Source organism: Hemicordylus capensis, chromosome 1 (assembly GCF_027244095.1).
Source record: "Hemicordylus capensis ecotype Gifberg chromosome 1, rHemCap1.1.pri, whole genome shotgun sequence".
In the NCBI taxonomy this organism is placed as follows: Eukaryota; Metazoa; Chordata; class Lepidosauria; order Squamata; family Cordylidae; genus Hemicordylus; species Hemicordylus capensis.
Genome location: NC_069657.1, coordinates 59,448,709 through 59,463,028, shown reverse-complemented (window position 1 = coordinate 59,463,028; position 14,320 = coordinate 59,448,709). Strand labels below are relative to the sequence as shown.

At 47.8% G+C, this 14,320-nt stretch overlaps 1 long non-coding RNA gene across 1 annotated transcript in view; it reads left to right on the top strand.

Moving 5' to 3' along the window:
* The first annotated feature begins 676 nt into the window (after positions 1-676).
* Positions 677-14,320, top strand: part of LOC128347445 (uncharacterized) — a 37,999-nt gene continuing 24,355 nt past the window's right edge. The window contains exon 1 of the long non-coding RNA XR_008317569.1: positions 677-1,278. This is a non-coding gene — a long non-coding RNA (uncharacterized LOC128347445). The remainder of the gene's footprint in view (positions 1,279-14,320) is intronic.

Genomic DNA, 14,320 nt, shown 5'->3' with positions numbered 1-14,320 from the left:
TGGTACCATACAATAGGATTTCACTACAAATCATGGACACCATGAATCCTAAAGATGCAATAATAATATGACGTAATGTTCTCCATCACTACAATGACATTGCTTCATTTTGCATCTTCAAAGACATTCAGACATGTGAAATACTGCATGGAATATTTCTAGTAGGATTAATTTACACATCCAAACTGCCACATTAAGAATAAGGACTATTGGGAGATATGCAGAATTTCATACATGGCAAAGTAGTCATGTGACAGCTTCACTATTGCATAATTCAGCCTTTTCAATCCAGAAGCTTTGAAATGCTGAAAGATGGGCTGAACTGGAAGCTGATAGAAGGAATTACATGACTGCTTTATCTCATACTCAAATCTTCCCAGATCCATTCAACCCATCCTCAAAATGGCAGTTTGATCACATGAATTGGTTATTTGACCCTTGATCCAAAAAGGCAACACTGCCATGTACCTGAAGCCAGTGGGGACAGACCCCTGTATTTTAACTGTCTCTACATTGTCCTTGAAAATATTTTTTAATATGCCAGGTAAAAGCAAGCTGATCACAGCTGCTCTAGGCTGCACAGCTCATTTGCCTCAGCCCCCTAGGAGGAGCACGTGATGCTGGGAGCTGACTCCCATTGGTCAGGCGTCCTCTTGGGGGGCGGGGCCGGAGTGGGCCTACGGCCTGCATACAGGCGACCGCCCAATCCATCTCTCAGAGCTGCAGAGAGTGGACGTGGGCAAGCATTTCTCCCAGGCCGGCTGTGCATGCGGCCAGGCCTGCGGGAGAAACTTGGCTGCTCCGGGGGGCTGTAAGAGGGGGCTTCGGGCTTTTAAGCCCACCGCAACCCATTCAATGTTGGGTGGCCGGGCTGCAGCAGATCCCAGCTGCAGGCAATTTTCGGCCGGCACCCCCCCCCCCTTTTCAGCGCTGGGCTGCCGGGCCGCGGTGGAGGCTTTGGGCTTTTAAGACCACCCCTCCACATTCAATGTCGTGTGGCCAGGCCACGTTGGATCCTGGTTGCAGGCAATTTTCAGCCTGCATTTTGGGCCTAGCTCAGCCTCAGCAATCATGTGGTAGCGGCATTGGCGGGGGGCGGGCTTTTAAGCCCGCCGCCCGTAGCCATGTTCCCGGGCTTGGCAGGCATGCAGCCAGGCCGGCTTGCCACCGGGCCGGGCGCGGTCCGTGGATCTGCGGAGGCGAGCGCGGGCTTTTAAGCCTGCTTGCTAGTAACAGTGAGCGGCCGGAGCTGCTGGCCGGGTTCCATCCCAGCCGAAGGTATGTTCCTGGGGGGCGGTTTGGGTGCTCCGAGGTGCCTGCGACCATGTGGCTGGGCCCTCGGGCCACGGTTTGCATGGCGCCGGTGGAGGCAGGGTGGGCCTTCAAGCCAACCTGCTTCACTGTGTTTACAACTTTGCTTTGGAAACTTCACTTTGGCACCTTCACTTTGTTTCCAACTGCAGCCAGCAAGGAGTCTCTGGATGCTTATACATTTGAACCCCTCAGCGGGTTTGGAAGGGCCTTGGGCCCGGCTTCTGCACCATTGGGTACTTCTACTCCCGCCCTCTCTCTAGCCTTGCTCTTAGTGCCTTATGCTCTCAGTGCTACCTTCTCTTTTGTTTATGTGCATATTCTTTGACATGTAAGTTATAGCGCTCTGTGCATTGACTGCTGTCCCCCAGGATAAATATGTCACACTAACATATTCAGGTGAAAGCCTGAACTGCAAATTTTAGCCAGGGGCCATCTGGAAACTCACAACCGGACATGGACACCTAAAAATTGGGAGGTTTATAATTAAAATCAATGATGGAACTTTAATGAAGGGTGGCATAAGAATGCAGTAACACTGTGAATTTAAACAAGCAGAGGAAACAGCAGCTACTTTTCATGGAACTTTAGTTACAATGGCAATTTATTTTAAAGCTCATTTATTTATTAGCTCCCCTGCTCACATTATATGTGAACCCCGAGTAAACTGTTTTGAGTGTCTGGTGATTAATGTCATCACATGATTATGCTACACAAATGGGAGTTGAACAGGGTCTATATATGCACTGAATGAGATTGCAATAATCAGGGGTGTTTCAGAGCAATATCAGATTAATTCATAGGGGATACTTAAATTGTTATAGTTCAATTATAATATAAGCACTGCAATCAGGAAGCAAATGTATGCATACCCTTGGACTGTGATAAATTTGGTGACTTGCATTCCTTAAGAGGCAACTTATCTTCATTCATTCAGCGTGGTATAGTGGTTAGAGGGCTGGACTAGGACTGGGGAGACCCATGTTCAGGTCCCCATTCAGCCATGATACTATCTGGGTGGCTTTGGGCCAGTCACTTCTCTCTCAGCCTAACCTACTTCGCAGGGTGTTGTAAGGAGAAGCTCAAGTATGTACTACACTGCTTTGGGCTCCTTCGAGGAAGAGCGGCATATAAAATGTAAATAAATAGATAAAAATAGAATAAAAAATAAGCTGTATAAATGGAAAGGCACTTGATGCAGCTTCGGTCAGCTCTGGCTGTCTGTTTCATCATAGCTCTTAAAGTAGATTCTGGAGCAGAACTACGGACAATGACTTGATTATCAAGCCAGAGGTTGCCATTTCAAATCCCCACTGGTGTGTTTCCCAGACTATGGGAAACAGCTATATCAGGCAACAGCGATATAGGAAGATGCTGGAAGGCATAATCTCGTACTGCATGGGAAGAGGCAATGGCAAACCCCTCTTGTATTCTACCAAAGACAACCACAGGGCTCTGTGGTCGCCAGGAGTCGAAACTGACTCGATGGCACATTTTACTTGAAATAAAAAATAACTTTAATGTTCTGCCAACAGGCCTTTCAGGGCACAGTGTGGTAAATGTAATAATAATAATAACAATAATAGTAGTAATAATAACTCTAATGTTCTGCCAACAGGCCTTTCAGGGCACAGTGTGGTAATTAGGAGAACGCACTGTAAATTCCTTACAACCACATTCTGAGGACTGAATTTCAGTGCACACTGTATGGGCAGAGTTCTGTAACGAGCCGGAGTCTCCATTGAACACAACAGGTGCAGTGCCTAGTTGAGAAAGGGTTAGAGAGGGGAACTGGTCTGGTGATGGCAAGCATGTCTTGTCCCCTTAGCGGAGCAGGGTCTGCCCTGGTTACATATGAATAGGAGACTTGAGGGGTGAGCAACGGGGGTCATTCACCTCGGGGGATGGAGCCGCTCTGGGAAGAGCAGAAGGTTCCAGGTTCCCACTCTGGCATCTCATATTTACTCCTCCCTCCTTATTCCTCCCTTAAGAACCCTCAGGGCCCATGCCACTGGGTTTTTTCGGCGCAGAGCAGGGTCGTCCAGCCTTGCTGGACAGGGCACCTGGGCCAGTGCTGTTTCACATAGTGGTCCCCTAACCCTCAGGGCCTAGCAGATGACCCCGGCGCCTGTTGACCAACAGCCTTCACACTAAAGGCATAATTAAGGGGGTTCCACTAGTGCTTTATGTCTACAGGTCGGTAATTAAGTGTGTGTTGCTAATATTTTGTGGCTAATATATTTTGTGGCTTCAGGCTGTTAGGACGTGAGCCTAGCTCCTGTGAGACCCCCAGTTGCAAGGGACTCCAAGTTTGGGAGGGAACAAGTCATGCACTTACCTCCTGAGGCCTCTGTAAGGTGAGACATCCGATTGCACCTACACTTCAGGGCGCCCTCGTCCAATAAGGGTACCTACGTCAGGGATGCGCTATTTCCCGCACATCATATGGAGGGTAAGTGACTAGCCTAAGGCCATGGGCTTCCTCAGGACTTAGGGGCCTCGGCTGCCCCACAGTTTTGTATGGATGCTCAAGCCATCTTTAAGGGAGTGCGTTCACTCTTTGCACCCAGTTACAACCAAGATAAGACATTTTAAGGGAGTACATTCACTTGCGGCACCCAATTCCAACCCCAAAGGCCTACAAAGAACAAAGCCACAAGCTCCAGGAGCCTCACAATAGAGTGGGACTTGGGGTAGCAAACCTGGCTTGTAGCCAGTCTGGGCACTGTAGGCTGTTCTCCTTGGAGAATGGAACCGCTCTGGGAAGAGCAGTAGGTTACAAGTCCCCATGCCGGCATCTTATGTTTGCCTCCCCCCGATTCCTCCCTGGAGAACCCCCAGGTTATGGGGGGGGGGCTCGGAGGGCGAGAGCTCCTTGGACTGGCTATGTCCGGGCTAGTCTCTCTCTCTCGGCCTAACATGCTCCATGGGGTTGGTTTGTTGTGTGGAGGAGCCTGAATGGGCAGGGCGCTGCTCTGGGCACCTGGGAGAAAAAGCAGAACGTAAAATCTTCAGATCAGCACACTACGGGCTCGACCCCCCACCAGCCAGGTGGGGAACTTAGAGGGCGATATGACCCACCAGGGACATACCCCAGCCCAGTGCTGCTTAGTTATAGACCCTAGGGGTCTGCCAAGTCACTAGTGTGACTTCTGGAGCAGCCACACACAAACAATTGCCTGGGACGGGGGTCCCAGCTATGTGGGGTGGAACACCATCGGGCGTTGAGTACAGATGAGCCTGGGATGCAGGTCTCAGCTATCGGGGTGAACACACAGTGGTCTGGGATGTGGGTCTCGGCTATGTGGATTGGAATACGTAGTGGCCTGGGACGCGGGTCTCAGCAATATGGTGGAAAACGCACAAGAACGCATGGTGGCCCGGGACGCGCGTCTCAGCCATGTGGTTTCAAACTCAGAATGCACTGATTGGCCTGGGACGCGGGTCTCAACAGTGTGGTGGAGAGCACACAGTGGTCTGAGATGTGGGTCTCAGCCATGTGGCTTGGAACACGGAATGGCCTGGGACACAGATCTCAGCGATGTGGCATGGAACACTGAATGGCTTGGAACGTGGGTCTCAGCTCAGCTAGGTGGCGTGAATGCTCATTGGTCTGGGACACGGGTCTCAATCTGGTGGCACAGAACACAGGCCCGAGGCATGGGTCTCAGTGCTGTTGCAGGAACGCACATAGGTGTGGGACATGGTCTCAGCTAAGTGGCGGGAAATGCTTATTGGCCTGGGACGCCTCGTCTTAGGCTACTCCTTCATTTTGGGCATTCAAATGGGTGCAGGGCACCGAACCTGGAACACAGGTGGGCCTGGGACAATGGGCCTCAGTGGAGCAGCATGGAATGGGCATGCGGAGGGCCAAATTTCTGCCAATGCTGTGCAAATTCCTCGAGGAGAATCCGGTGCCGGAAATCCTGCTGCTGCATTGCGGGGTCAATGACCTAGTCAGCCAGCCGGGATTCTCGCTGTCTCAGCAGACTATACGGGACCTGGAGGAGGTGCTGGCATGGTGCCCGGACATGGTTATACTCTTGTCTGACATCACGCAGCATGGAGTATGGAGGGGGGCACATAAGCAGAACAAGATCGATAGGGCTAGACGGGGATTTAAACCGGCGATGACACACTTAGGGCTAGACGGTAGGGATGTGCGAAACGTTTCGGATACAAAACATTTTGTACCCAAAACAGCCTGTTTCGGGTGTTTTGTAGACAAAACAAAACACCCATTTTCCAGATCCAAAAGTTTTGTATACAAAACAAAATGTCCCTGTTTCGGCTACAAAACATTTTGTTGTTTCAGACCTCCATTTTGTGGTGATCTCTGAGTCAGTCTCCATTTTGTGTTTGACATCTCTTTGAATTTCCCACCTTTCCAGCCTTCTGATCAGTGACCTAAATCATGGGCTGACCTGCTGACAATTCCCTCCTTGTTCCCCATTGGCTCTTTTGCTTCTTCCCACTCTTTACTGACCCCACATTGGCCAGGGGAAGGGTTGCTAACCTATGGGGTGCTGGGTTCTGCTGTGTCTGTGGTGTTCTGTGTGTAGATTCTCTGGTAGCATATGAGAGTGGATTCTTGTTTTTCACTGAAAATCTCATATGCTACCAGAATATCTACAATGAATACCGCAGAAACAACAAAACCCAGTACCCCACAGGCTTGTGGGTGTGGGGGTGGTTGGCACCCTATGTGCACTACACAACCCCTCGCTCTGGGCAACCCCAGTGCCCTCCAAGTGGAATTATGGGGCTGCTGAAACCTCCATTATTCCCTATGGGAGAAATCTTAAAGACACACAAACTTCAACAAATCACAAAAGATCAGCCCTTTGCCCAATTCCTTTGAAATAATTCTGGAAATTTCCTTGCCCCCATTGGGCACTACCACCCACCACACTCTGCTCAGGGTCATCCCTTTCCCCTTGATTTGAAGCGATACATTTGATGGAATCCCCATTATTCCCTATGGGAAAATTCTTAAAGATGTGTAAACTTAAAAAAAATTCACACAAAAAAATCAGCCCTTTGTCTAATTCCTTTGAAATTTGGGTGGTAGCTTCCACCCATTGGACACTACCACCACCCACTCTTTTTGCCCTGGGACCCTTTTTAAAAATCCAAATCTATTCGGATTCGGAAAATTTGGCTACAAAACAAAACAGGGCTGATTCGGATTCAGAAAATTTGGGTACAAAACAAAACGGGGATGTTTCGATTCGGATACAAATCGAAACAAGAAAATTCCTAAATGCACACCCCTACTAGACGGGGAGTTAACCCGGCGATGACATGCTTTCTGGTGGGGCGGTTGCATACCGCACGATGACATACTCTTGTCGCAGCCCACACTCTACAGAGGTGATGGGGTACACCTTTCACCTGAGGGGATGCAGCTACTCATTGATGACTGGAGGCTGGGATTGGCAATGGTCCTGCAGGGCCTGTGGGGTGCGGGGCATTAAGCTAGGCTAACGCCCGCAGTGGCAGGTACAGTGCGGGTAAAAACCGGGAAATAATTGGTGCAGCACCTTAGGTAAGCTTTGGGGCTTCAACTAGGAGGCGCTGATTCCCTGAGGCTTGACAGATTGGGGATGCAGCTCTACTCCTACCCCACTCTAGGCGGCTTCCTTCCGTATGGCTGGACAGTGTCGGAGGGATAGCGCCGACAGCAGGGACCTGACATTAGGTCGGCTGAGAAGGGCGTGCCCTCTTGTCAGCGATCAAATTGCCTCGAGCAAAGATGCCAGAGCCCTAGGCCTTAGGGTAAGGCAGCCACGCGTGTGGCCGACCTGTGAGTGCCCGGAATGTGGGGGTGGAGCGCCAATCCCAGCGGAATGCCTTAACAAGTCCACTGCAATTGGAATGTTAATAAAGAGGCCAGTTTCACCAAATGTAACTGCATCCGTGTCTCCTTGGGTCTGGGTACAAAGTTACATGCAAGTTCATTGAAAAATATTGGCTAAAATCCAAGTATTTCAGTTATCACAATCAGAATCCAAGGAACCATGATAGTGGTTCTGTGACCCAACAAGGACTTTAGATTTGTATTTCTTCAACAGCAGCTTCTCATGATTCCTTCGTCTCGGTTTGTCATGTGGCATGGAAAGTAGTTTGTCATGTGGCATGGGAAGCTGCTGTCTGAAACTGAGGGGAGTTTCAAAAACAATAGCCACATTTGCATGTACATGTAACATGGAACCGTGGACCCCCGGTTCCATGTCCCACCCCCCGCTCTCCTGTCTGAATTTGGATGCACTGGAGAGTCGTCATCTCTGTGAGACTGTAGAGAGATGGGGAGCTGGCTGGGCAGGCTTCCTTCTTGCTTGAAGGACAGCCTGTACAGGCAATCATGGAGAGAGAGAGAGAGAGAGAGAGAGAGAGAGGCTTCTTCCCTTAGCTCCAGTCAGGCCAAATGTAGCCCCCAGTGCTGCATTCAAATGGTAGGGAAGCTCTGTGGACCCTAGGTTTGGAGCAGTGAAACTCACTACAAACTAAGGGTTAAAATTGGGGTCTCCACAGTGCAACTGCGGGTTGTGCTACCAAAGGTGCTGGAGTTGCACACGTTCGGACATAAGAGTAAAGAAACCATGGGTCCCTGCAACTCCAGTCTCCTGTTACATGTGAATATGTGAAATATGGCACATAGTGTGCAATATGGCATGAGCAGAGGTGGTTCCAGGTTTCAGGATGCCCTCAGAAAACTGCCAGAGAGGCACTCCCCCACACAACTGGAAGGCTATGGACACAGAGGTGGTCTCAGGGACCAGCAGTGGCCCTTTTGAGGGCCCTAGGAAGCTACCCAATGAAGCTTACTCCAGACACCAGACTTGGGCCTGAAGAACAACTATTCATAGGAAGTCATTACAACATTCACTAGAGTACTGAATCTTAGATCTTGACCTAAGAGTTGTGAATCAGTTTGTCTTCATCATTATATAAACACATACATCTTCTGTATATAAGTCCCAGCTGGCTGATATGGAATCTGGGGTTTCTGTACTTGCATTCAGTATCCCCAAGAGCAGCTGTAGAGCCAGCCAAACAGTGGCCCGGGTCCAGCCCCGCTCGGTGGTCCCCTCCAGTTACGCCCATGCGTATGATGTCACATGCACAGGGCGTGGCTCAGGCTCTGATGGAGCCCAGAGGGAACTCCCCCCTCTCGCCCGGGCTGCCGAGAGCCCGGATGAACTCTCTTTTCTGTATATCAGGCAGCGCCGGCTGCCCGATAGGATGTTTTCCCCTTTCTCTCCCTCCAGAGAGGGAGAGAAAGGGGGAAATGTCTAATCAGGCAGCCGGCACTGCCTGAAATTTAAAAAGAGAGAGTTCGCCTGGGCACTCAGCAGCCCGGGCAGGAGGGGGGAGTTTGCTCTGAGCTCCTCTGGAGTCCGAGCCATGCCCCCGTGTGCGTGACATCATGCACACAGGCATAACTGGAGGGGGCAGCTGAGCAGGGCCAGACCCAAGCCGCCATTCAAATGGCTACGCAACTGGACTAAATAGGGTTATAGTGACATAGACAACCTGTTTCACAGTTCAAAGGCCACTATGTCTGGTTGAACTCAGGAATAAAGGCACTATTATATGGTCAACTGTTACAAAACAGTTGGTTCATATGGTTGGTTCAAACAGTTGGTTACATATTGGTTCCAGGGAAGAAAATAGGAGGAGAGCTGGTCTTGTAGTAGCAAGCATGACTTGTCCCCTTAGCTAAGCAGGGTTTGCCCTGGCTGCATATGACGCAGTATATAGCAGCTTCCTATGTTCGTAAAACCAACATGCCTTGCTCACTGTTAAACATTAGGGGTAGAAGTATAAAACATGAGGGTGAAACCTATTCTCTCACAGAATATATGAATACTTTTTCATACTACCACTCCGAAGGCCAGTTTCTGATTCCTATTCCTATACTGTTGTGTATTCCACTGTCACCATTCAGATGTTTTCAGGAAGGATACATGACTTCTTAAGACATTTAAACAGAACAAGTATTTGTTTTTCTTCTTTCTAGCATTGGTTTTTCTTTTCTCTAGCCCCCCACCCCCACCCCAGCTCTTCAGTTGAGTTTGCTTGTGTCAAACAAGCCATCTGACACATTGCAAAATCTTGTTGCACACTTAGGGGTCTATTCTTCTTTCAACATGCATGCATAACTGCCCTTGATGCTAAGGAGAGTTATGCATGCATACTGAAGAGAGAATAGTTGTCTTAATCCTGCTTGGCAGGATTTCCCTGCTAAGCTTTGGCCCCAAGCAGGCATGTGTAGTGTTTGGTGACCTTTTGCACTAGGCCAATCAGTCTATTGTAGACTAAAGTAAAACTTCCTTTTCTTGGCATGCAGCAAGCCAAAGTTCCATCTAGGATTCTTTGAAGTGTAGCATCTGAATTTCCAATATAGAAAAGCTACTTGAGCAGCAGTAATATTGCATTCAGGATGAACAAACAACTTGCTCCTTCCCTTCATCTTTTTCAATGTATATTGTACAAAAGTTTTTTGGGGAAACATTTATTCAAAGAAATAATTATACATATTGGTTCAAGGGAAGAAAATGTTTTGTATGTTTTAATAATGCCAATGATAATCATTGTTCCACATCCTATTGACGTTTGTCTGAGGAGGAGGAGGAGAGTCCTGTTGCCTTCCTTATATCAGTATTAGGTTGCTCTGCCTCAACTTTCATAGGTCAAAGCAGTGTAGAAAAAAAGGACAACCTGATGGCAGAAACAATTCCTTTAAATGAATTTCGGTCCTTTGAGGCTCTGAAGGGGAGGAATTTGTGTGTTTAACTGCTATTCATGATAATGGGGATTACTTAGTTCTTCCATCCAGCACTAATAGGGGACTAGACTCTAAATGATTCACAAGACAATCAGTTCCAAATACTTATCCAATTGGAATTTTTACTCAAGTTACATGATCAGGAATTTCTGTAAAATATCCTCTGATATTTGGTTTTTATTAAGGTTTTGCTGAGAATGCTGCATTTGCCTTATATAGCAGTAACGACAAGAAGAAAAAAGACATAGATGGTGGGCTTACATATTTGCTGGAATGTGGAAGATATAAAACAAATGAATATCCAGGGGGGAGAAATATAGCCATTTTCAGTCACTGCATCCTGCATTCAGGATTCTGCACACATACAGACCTTTTCTGAATATGCAAAGGTGGAAGGTAAGGCCAACAGATGTGCAGGGCCCCTTTTCATGTATTCCACTGAAAAGAACCAATAAATAGTTTACTGTTACAGAAAGTCAAAGGGTCTATACAAGGGAATAGGGATATGGAGAAACTGGCTACATTCTCACATGGCATGGAACTGTGGATCCAGTGGACCCATGGTTTCACTCCCCCACAACCTTGATGTGTGAGCACTGCAAGATATTCCCCTCAGGGGATGGAGCCGCTTTGGGAAGAGCAGAAGGTTCCAAGTTCCCTCCCTGGCTTCTCCAAGATAGGGCTGAGAGAGATTCCTGCCTGCAACCTTGGAGAAGCCGCTGCCAGTCTGTGAAGACAATACTGAGCTAGAGAGACCAATGGTCTGACTCAGTATATGGCAGTTTCCTATGTTCCTAACCCCCTACTCTCCTGTACACATTCAGAAGACAGGGAGAGTGTCTTCTCTGCAATAAGTGAGGCTGCAGACACTGAGGCTGCAGAGAGGAGCAGGAACTGACTGTAGGGTTGTGCATGGAACCAGCTGGCCCGGTTCAGTTCAAGTCCGGACTGGACCAGTTCTGTCCAGCACCCCTTAGAACACCCCCCCCCCCGGTTTGGTTCAGTCTGGGGGGGCAGGTTGCAAAGTTTTTTAAAAATTATTTTTCCCTCTAGCCCCTTTGGGGGGCTTCCTCTAGGTTTCAGGGGGGTCCACAAAGGTCCCCCTTCCCCTGTCAGCTTCATTCGTCACTGCCGGAGACGGTTTTAACTCTTTTTCGGCCCTTTCAGGCCTTGGTACATTGGCCATTTTCTCCACGGCCGTGCACGTGCAAATGGCCTCTGTGAGGCCTGCCATGGCCCAGAGCCTCACAGAGGCCATTTGCAGATGTCTGGTGGCCATTTCTTTTTGGCCCACAGTCTAGAGGAAGCCCCCAAAGGAGCTAGAGGAAATATTTTTAAATATATATTTTTTAAAAAATTGCGGACCCCCAAACCTGGGGGGGTATTTTGGTTTGAGGTCAGACTGAATGGGGGGATTCGGTTTGACCCCTGAATCATCAAACCAAATCAGTTCAACGTAAAACCGAACCCCCCTTGAACTGTTTCCACATCCCTAACTGGCTGTGCGGGCTTCTTTCTTTCTTTCTTTCTTTCTTTCTTTCTTTCTTTCTTTCTTTCTTTCTTTCTTTCTTTCTTTCATATATTTATTACATTTCTATACCACTCCATCTAGGTAGTGCACAACAATAAAAATAAAACCCACAAATCAATCCTTTTAAAAACAATCATTACAGAACAATTTAAAACAGCATAAAACCATTAAAACATTTAAAACAGTTTAAAAACCCTGAAAGGCTAAGCCAAACAGATAGGTTTTAAGGGCTTTCCTGAAAGCCAACAACAAACTCAAACTATGGATTTCTGCCAGGAGTGCATTCCACAGCCCAGGAGCAGCTACAGAGAAGGCCACCAGACATACTGGTGGTAAGAACATAAGAACAGCGTTGCTGGATCAGGCCCTAGGCCCATCTACTCCAGCATCCTGTTTCACACAGTGGCCCACCAGATGCCGTTGGAAGTCTACAGGCATGAGCTGAGGGCATGTCCTCTCTCCTGCTGTTACTCCCCTGCAACTGGTACTCAGAGGCATACTGCCTCTGAGGTTGGAGGTGGCCTGTAGCCCTCAGACTAGTAACTGTTGATAGACCTCTCCTCCATGAAGTTATCCAAACCCCTCTTAAAGCCTTCCAGGTTGTTGGCTGTCACTACATCTTGTGACAGAGAATTCCACAAGTTGATTATGCGTGTGAAAAAGTACCTCCATTTGTTGCTCCTAAATTTCCTGGCAATCAATTTCATGGGATGATCCCTGGTTCTAGTGTTATGGGAGAGGGAGAAGACTTTCTCTCTATTCACTTTCTCCACACCATGCATGATCTTATAAACCTCTATCATGTCTCCCAGCAGTCTTTTTTCTAAACTAAATAGCGACAGGTGTTGTAGCCTTGCCTCATGAGAAAGGTGCTCTAGCTCCCTGATCATCTTGGTTGCCGTTTTCTGCACCTTTTCCATTTCTACAATGTCTTTTTTTAGATGTGATGACCAGAATTGTATGCAGTACTCCAGGTGTGGCTGCACCATAGTTTTGTATAAGGGCATTATAATATGAGTAGTTTTATTTTCGATTTCCTTCCTAATGATCCCTACCATGGAATTAGTCTTTTTCACAGCTGCCGCACATTGAGTTGGCACTTTCAAAAAGCTGTCCACCACGACCCCAAGATCTCTCCTGGTCAGTCACCGACAGTTCAGATCCCATCAGCATATACTTGAAGTTGGGGTTTTTCGTCTCAATAATTCTCTTTATTTAGCAAAGAGAGAGTAACTGGCCCTATCCACCCCCAGCACAGTACCTCCATGTTTCTTTTTAGATTGTGAGCCCTTTGGGGACAGTAAACCACCCTGTCCCCAACCCTGTGTAAACCACCCTGAGCCATTTTTGGAAGGGTGGTATAGAAATTGAATGAATAAATAAATAAATGTGCACCACTATACACTTGCCAACATTGAACTGCATTTGCCATTTTGTTGCCCACTCACCCAGTTTGGAGAGATCCTTTTGGAGCACCTCACAATCTGTTTTGGATTTCACTGCCCTAAATAGTTTGGTATCATCTGCAAATATGGCCAATTCTCTGCTTACCCCAACTTCTAGATCATTTATGAATAAATTAAAAAGCACTGGTCCCAGTACAGATCCCTGGGGGATGCCACTTCTTACTTCTGTACATTGTGAAAACTCTCCATTTATACCTACCCTCTGTTTCCTGTCCTTCAACCAGTTAGCAATACACACATGTACTTGTCCCCTTATCCCACGACTGCTAAGTTTTCTCAAGAACCTTTGATCAGGAAATTTGTCGGAAGCCTTTTGGAAGTCCAGGAATACTATGTCAACTGGATCACCTTTATCCACACACTTCTTGACACTCTCAAAGAACTCCAAAAGGTTGGTGAGGAGCAAGGTCGGTAGGAGCAATCATGTCTAAAGCCCTGGTGAATTCCCTATTCCAGGTTCCCACCAGGGCATTGACTGAATCACTGGCTGCACCAACATTAAAACCCTCCAAGGCTTTTTGGAATCCTACAGGATACAGCAGCCTTTCCGGGCAGACCATCCTATTAGGTCCACCACCCCGTCAAGGGTGGATTGTGGCTGTGAAACTAACCTTACCCAGGTAGTGGACCATCCATGACAATGGGAAAACCATAGGATCCACCACCCACATAACACCCCCCGATCCAAACAAAAGACCAAATCGAGTGTGTGGCCGGCTACATGAGTTGGTTCAAAAATTAATTGGGATAGGCCCATAGTTGTCCTGGCCACTATGAACTCCTGACGTGCACCAGACAAGCCAGCCTCAAAGTGGATATTGAATTTCCCCAACACCAAATGTCTGGGAGATTCCTACACCAACTCCATGACCAGCTCCATCAGCTCTTTCTTGAAGGACAGGCCCGCACAGCCATTCATGGTGGGAGAGTAGGAAGACCTTCTTCCCGGCTAGACTCCAGTCTAGCTGAATGCAGCCTCCACTGCTGCATTTGGATGCAACAGAAGCTCAATGTACCCTCGGTTTTTTTGAGCAGTGAAACTCACTATAAACTATAAAGCGGCCACTGTATCTGTGAAAATTCTCATATTTTTCTTCTTAGGATGAATCCTGAAATTGGATTTACATTTCAGTTTCTCTTTAGAGGAACTCTGACATTCTCTATCAGATTTCACTGTGGAGAAAATTTGGTCCCAACCCTAGAAATGAATGAGGAGGAAGA